At 45.1% G+C, this 6,916-nt stretch overlaps 1 long non-coding RNA gene across 2 annotated transcripts; it reads left to right on the top strand.

Moving 5' to 3' along the window:
* The first annotated feature begins 517 nt into the window (after positions 1 to 517).
* On the top strand, positions 518 to 3,582 carry LOC138446658 (uncharacterized). 2 transcript variants are annotated; one of them, XR_011259495.1, is made up of 3 exons: positions 518 to 1,234; positions 2,743 to 2,804; positions 2,919 to 3,240. It is a non-coding gene; the product is annotated as an uncharacterized lncRNA (long non-coding RNA). The 2 variants fall into 2 exon arrangements; XR_011259494.1 differs by lacking the exon at positions 518 to 1,234 and adding an exon at positions 1,529 to 2,110 and having other exon boundaries at positions 2,919 to 3,582.
* The last annotated feature ends 3,334 nt before the right edge of the window (positions 3,583 to 6,916 follow it).

Genomic DNA, 6,916 nt, shown 5'->3' with positions numbered 1-6,916 from the left:
AATCTCACCCAATAGCAATGATGCGTACATTCCCTAATTGGATTGAATGCTAAGGGATTTTAATATTAAATCCATAAACTATATCTAGATTTGAACGATCTAATCTCTTATGCTAGGAATAATTATTAACAGAAAAGTTTGGTTTTGTTCCTTTTTTTAGCAAAATGAAGGCCTGATTTATTTAGCTGTTGAGAAGGCAGGAATGGCATACTGGTAGAGGGTGCATAGAAACCACTCCATTGTGAGCATTGTTTTATGTCAGGATGGCAAACTGCTCCTAGAAAAATGTAGTCAGGTGCCTGTTTATTCCACATCTGATTCTGTTAGCGTCTCCTCAGTTAGTGTCCATCTTTCAAGTTCTCGCTCACGTTTTGCCTCTCATGAAGCCCATTCGCCATAGATTAAGCTGCAATGGATCGCTCCCATTTTAATCTCCCAGTGTGCTCTGCACTCTGCACTCTGCACTGGGCATGTGATTCTGTCCCATCTGTCATTTTCGGTTTCAAATGTGTGCTCATTTCCTATGGCAAAATGCCACCTCCTCAGAAAAGGTGGTTTGGACATCAGGAAGAGATACTTGAGAGTCTCTGTGTTCTAGTGGGCAAATGTGAGGATTATGGAGGAGTGGTCTCCGAAAGAAGTCATCTGACCGGGAATGGCTGGAAGGATGTGAGCTTATTCCCTGAGAGGTTGGAGGAGTGCTGGGATTGAAGAAGGAAAGGAAAAGGGCAAAGACAACAGAAAAAAAATCTGGCAGGCTGGAGGGGTGGTGGTGGTGGTGTAGTCGCTCAGTCGTGTCCAACTTTACGTGGCCCCATGGACTGTAGGCTCCTCTGTCCATGGAAGTTCTGCAGTAGGGGATGTCAAATCCTCTCCCTAGCAGAGGTGGGGGTGGAGACAGACGTTGGGACAGTTGATCTCACCCCTAAAAGCAGGGAATCCTTAGAAGTGGGTTATCTCAGATCTCGAGAGAAACTTCAGGAGAGCCAGAAAGCAACTTTATTCCTTTTAAATCTGAGTTCTCAGTTGCGTTCATGGTAACACTGGATTGCTTCAACCAACCTGGCTGAAGGATCTGAATTGCGAGTCACTGCAACAACTTACGAACTCTCACATTGAACTCTCACATTGTAAAAACAAACGATTCATCAAAGTCATGTGCATTTTCGACCGCAGTGGATGAAGTGGAGGAATGCGGTCCAGCAAGAGGCAGAGGAGAAGGCTGAAACCACAGGTGGGTACCGCAGCTCTGTGGATACACGTGGTGGGAGCTGCCTGGGCCTGAGCTCTGACCTCACCTATTGGCTGTGAAATGTTCACAGGTTCTGGAGTCCTTCTCAGTTTCGGCTGGCCCACCTGTAAAACAGAAGGAAAAATAAATACTTATTTTATAGGGCTCTTGAGCGAATTAAATGAAATGATCCAGGAAGTGCTCCTCCTGTGGCACCGGGCGTACTTAGCGCTCAGTTGGCGCCCCCTGCTGGCCGCTCTCTTCCTTCAGGGATGGGTTCAAGCGTCAGCTCCTGCCGGTTTTCCCGGGAAATCTTCGGGGTTTTCCCGCTTTGTACTTCCCGCACCTTATATGTTTATCCATCTAGATAATATTTCCTGACTGGCTGCTATCATCTCCTTAAGATGTCCATCCATGTGCAATGCAGAGAGCGCGCAGTCGCGCTCAATGCAGATTTATCCAATGAATGAGTACATTTCCTTTTTCATCCTCCTGGCAGCGGTGATGGTGGCTCATCAGCATATTATGGCTTCTGGCTGTACTTGTTTTTATTATGTTCTCTAACAAGAGATCACGGAGAAGGCAAGGCACCCCACTCCAGTACTCTTGCCTGGAAAATCCCATGGACGGAGGAGCCTGGTAGGCTCCAGTCCATGGGGTCGCTAAGAGTCGAGTATGACTGAGAGACTTCACTTTCACTTTTCACTTTCATGCATTGGAGAAGGAAACGGCAACCCGCCTCCAGTGTTCTTGCCTGGGGAATCCCAGGGACAGGAGCCTAGTGGGCTGCCGTCTATGGGGTTCCACAGAGTCGGACACGACTGAAGCGACTTAGCAGCAGCAGCGGCAGCAGCAACAAGAGATCAAACTCTTTTGAAGGTCTGGGCCGAGATTCCTATTCCTTTTTTTTTCAATGTTTATTTGCTTATTAATTATTTGGCTGTGCTGGGTCTTATAAGTTGCAGCTCGTGGGGTCCTTGCTCTTCCTCGGGGTATAAGGGGTCTTTAGTTTCAGCAGGACCTAGTTCCTTGACCAGGGATGGAACCCAGGCTCCCTGCATTGAGAGCATGGAGTCTTAGTCACTAGACCCCCTGGGAAGTCCCCCTATTGTTCTGTGCCTTAGATCACCCAGCCTTGTGCCAGAAACATTCTAGGTTCTCAAGCAGTGCTTCTTTTTTTTTTTAAATTTTTAATTTTACTTTATTTTACTTTACAAGACTGTATTGGTTTTGCCATACATTGACATGAATCCGCCACGGGTGTACATGAGTTCCCAATCCTGAACCCCCTCCCACCTCCCACCCCATATTATCTCTCTGGATCATCCCCGTGCACCAGCCCCAAGCATCCTGTATCCTGTATCGAACATAGACTGGCGATTTGTTTCTTACATGATAGTATACATGTTTCAATGCTACTCTCCCATATCATCCCATCCTCTCCCTCTCCCTCAGAGTCCAAAAAAAGTCCGTTCTATACATCTGTGTCTCTTTTGCTGTCTCGCATACAGGGTTATCCTTACCATCCTTCTAAACAAGCAATGCTTCTTGACATCTATTGATTTGACAACAGGTAACTCTTTCAGACAGTCTAGAAAGATTTGTGGTTGATTTAAAATTATGGATGATTTTTAGTGTTTTTCTTTTGGTTTATGTATTAAATATTTTTTCACCTGTATTATTTTAGGAAAGGAAGAAAAAGAAACCTTCTTCAGAATTCCATGGATGGAGGATCTGGAGGGCTATGGTCCATGGGATCGCAAAGAGTTGGACACGACTGAGCAACTAACACTAAACCTTCTTCAACATGGGAAGAGTGGGAAACTGGGCCTCTGTGTTAGTGTCCAGAAAGAGCGTGGGGTTGTCTTGGCCTAATAGACAAGCCGAGGCATTTTGGGACCAGGATCTGCCAGGGCACTAACCTGCATTAATGCAGGTCATAAACCCATGAGGGAGGGTCAGTCACACATTACATGGTTGCCGTTCAATAAATGTCTTAACGACGACAGTAACTTTCCATCTTTCAAGTTCTTTAAGATATACTGACTGCTATTTTTAAGTGGAAGATTTACATAGCTTTCTAGATAAATAGAAAACAATGTAAATCTTCATCAACAGAGGATGAGATGGTTGGATGACATCACTGACTCAATGGACATGAGTCTGAAGAAGCCCCAGGAGGTGGTGAAGGACGGGGAAGCCTGGCATGCTGCAGTCCATGGGGTCACAGAGAGTAGGACACGACTGACTGTCTGAACAACCACTAGATAAACAGGTTTTAGAAAACTTTCCAGATGTAATGGAGATTAAGAGCTAAATAAAGGTTTTGTGACCCCAAAAATATAAAGAAAGCAAACAATCCAGCACCATAGAAACATGTCTTAATAATGAAAACATTTTGCTTAATCTGCTAATAACTAGCTCATTCATTCTTGTCAGTTATGAGGCTTCTCAGATGTTGGCCTTCAGTAGTGCTTGGGAGGTCCCCTTTGAAAAGCAGCTCTTGGACATCACAGGCCCTGGCAGCTCCCAGGACTTGATTCTGTCCAGTGTCAGTGTGAAATCTTTCAGTCCAGGCCTTTTGGTACTCGGCTATTTTCAGGATTAGACCTATCAGCCTTGGATCCTAGACATTATATCTGTCATCGTATCTGCCTTGTAGCTGCCATTGGTCCTTGGTAGCTGCCATATTTCTGTGCACATACTTTGACCTACTGGGCCTTAAATAAAGGGTTCACTTGGAGAAGGAAATGGCAACCCACTCCAGTACTGTTGCCTGGAAAATTCCATGGACAGAGGAGACTTGTAGGCTACAGTCCATGGGATCACAAAGAGTAGGATGTGACTGAGCAACTTCACTTCACTTCTGTAGCTGTAGAAGGATTTTGTGTTACTTACTAGCTTCTGAGTTGGTTCTTAATACCATTTTGGAAGCATAGCCCAACTTTTCCTGGGTTGAGAGTTATGTTGTTTCTAGCTAACACCTCTTTGGGCGCCTGTTGAGGAGCTGAGTTGACTTCAGTTTTCCATAGAGGCTCTGTGCTCCATGGAAGGTATTTTCCATCAAAGAGGGCAATCTAAGCTAGCCTGTGCCATCGAAAAGTACTGATTTATTATTAGTGCTTATTTACAGTTCACCTAGGCTTCTCTGGTGGTTCAGATGGTAAAGAATCCACCTGCAATGCAGGAAATGTGGGTTCAATCCCTGGGTTAGGAAGATCCCCTGGAGGAGGGCATGGCAACCCACTCCAGAATTCTTGCCTGGAGAATTCCATGGACAGAGGAGCCTGACAGGCTTGAGTTCATGGGATCTCAAAGAGTTGGACATGACTGTGTGACTATCACACACACACACACACACACACACACAATTCATCCTGCCTAACCAACCTGCCAGGTACAGATAGGGTCATAGTATTGGGAATAACTCAAAGTTTTTACCCCAATTCAAAGTCTTTTGCCCCAACTATTTATCGAAAACCTCAGCAATCAGAAAGAATCTTGCCTAGCTGCCTGGGGGTGTTTCATATATTTTTAGAAAAAAAACCCTTGGATTGCTGGATGCCACCATTGGAACTCTGGTCTACGAGGCTTCTCTCATCTCCTGCTTGGCCTCATGGGTTCTGCCATAGTTCCATGGGGCCTGGACATGGATACATTTGGGTTGTCAGGGTGCTGAGCATTTCTATGTTCTATGGGGGAGACCTGCCGATGGATTTCAGATCTGCTAGTGCTTTGATATAAAACAACCCCCTGGGAGTAGAATGGAAGTGCACCATCATCTCACATTTAGGACTGGGCTGGGTCCCTTGATGGCAGGGATTACTGACACTCAGAATGACGGGCCTTGTTCAAAAGTCCACCCGGATGCTATTAAATCCTGACTGTGAGATGCGGTCTGACACAGTGGTTCAGAGCATAAATTCTGGTGCCATTGACCTCTGGCCTTGCCACTGACCCTGTGGAAATCGTTAAGTCTCAGTTTCCTTACTGTAAAATGGGGATGATAATAGTATTTCCCTAACAGGAGTGTTGTGATCATTCAATTGCTAATATATGTAACAGATACATACATGACCATGTGTAGAATAGATAGCTAGTGGGAAGTTGTTGTATGACACAGAGAGCTCACCCTAATGCTCTGTGATGACTTAGGGGGGTGAGATGTGGGGGTGGGAAGGAGGTTCAAGAGACAGGGGATACGTGTATACTTATGACTGATTTGTATTGTTATATGGCAGAAACTTGAACTCCGGGAGTTGGCGATGGACAGGGAGGCCTGGCGTGCTGCAGTCCATGGGGTTACAGAGAGTTGGACATGACTGAAAGACTGAACTGAACTGAACTGAACTGGCACAAACTGGCACAACTATCCCCCAATTAAAAATAACATTATTTCCAATTAAAAATGTAAATAAAAAATAAAAAAAACTAAACAGAAGCTGGTACATGCTAAGCTCTAAAATGGTATTTGTTATATGACTTTGTCAAGTATTTGTCACATATAAATATTCTCATCTTTTTTTATAGTTTATTGATTTTTTTAACTGAAGGATAATCGCTTTACAGAATTTTCTTGTTTTCTGTCAAATATCAACAAGGATCAGCCACAGGTACACCTGTGTACCTGTGTCCCCTCGCTCCCGTCTCCCTCCCCATCCCACCCCTCTAGATTGTTACAGAGCCCCTGTTCGAGTCATACAGCAAATTCCCATTGGCTGCCTATTTTACATATGGTAACCTAAGTCTCCATGTTACTCTCTCCATACCTCTCACCCTCTCCTTCTTCCCGCTGTCCACCTTCCCCCGCCCCCCTTGTCCGTAAGTCTGTTCTCTACGTCTGTTTCCCCACTGCTGTCCTGTAAATAATTTCATCAGTACCATCTTTCTAGATTCCATATACATGCATCAGTATACAATGTTTATATTTCTCTTTCTGACTTACTTCACCCTGTACAATAAGCTCTAGGTTCGTCCACTTCATTAAAACTGACTCAAATGCGTTCCTTTTTATGGCTGAGTAATATTTTCTCATCGTCTTGATAATTTAGCACAGAGAAACAAATGGGATGAATTTATTAAAAGGAAATGTATTTTTCATTTTCCCAGTCATTTGGAGGTCTCTGAAGTTGTGTTTAACATAACACACTTCACTTTGGCACCAAGTCCTGCAAAGGTGGAGGGAACGCTCCCTCCCCCGGCAATGAGGCTGGAGTGACAGAGGTAGGTCCCCCTGTGACGTGAGGGGAGGATCTAGGGTCAGATGGAAAATAACGGCAAAAGCCGAGGAAAGGAATCTGTGTTAGTTCTCTGGGGCTGTCACACCAATGTCCCCTAGTCCTGCTGACTATCGTCTGATGGTTCTGAAGGCGAAAAGTCCAAGATCATGGTGTCAGCAGTGCTGGCTCTTTCCAAGGGCCCTGAGGGTGAAGGTGGTCAGTGCCTCTTGCCTTGTTTGGGTGGTTTGCGGGCGCCTCTATGTGTAGAAGCAGTACCTTGATCTCTGTGATCTTCACGCAGGGTTCTCCCTGTGTGTCTCTCTGTCCAAATGTCCCCCTTTTATAAGGACACCAGTCATACTGGCTGAGGGCCCACTTGAATGACCTCATTTTCACTTAACTGTTACATCTTCCCAGGTGGCTCAGTGGGAAAGAATCCTCCTGTGATACAGGAGACATGCATTCA

The sequence above is a fragment of the Ovis canadensis genome, chromosome 10 (genome assembly GCF_042477335.2).
Source record: "Ovis canadensis isolate MfBH-ARS-UI-01 breed Bighorn chromosome 10, ARS-UI_OviCan_v2, whole genome shotgun sequence".
Lineage (NCBI taxonomy): Eukaryota > Metazoa > Chordata > Mammalia > Artiodactyla > Bovidae > Ovis > Ovis canadensis.
Note: the sequence above shows the minus strand (reverse complement) of the source record. Positions and strands in the feature narration are given on the sequence as shown.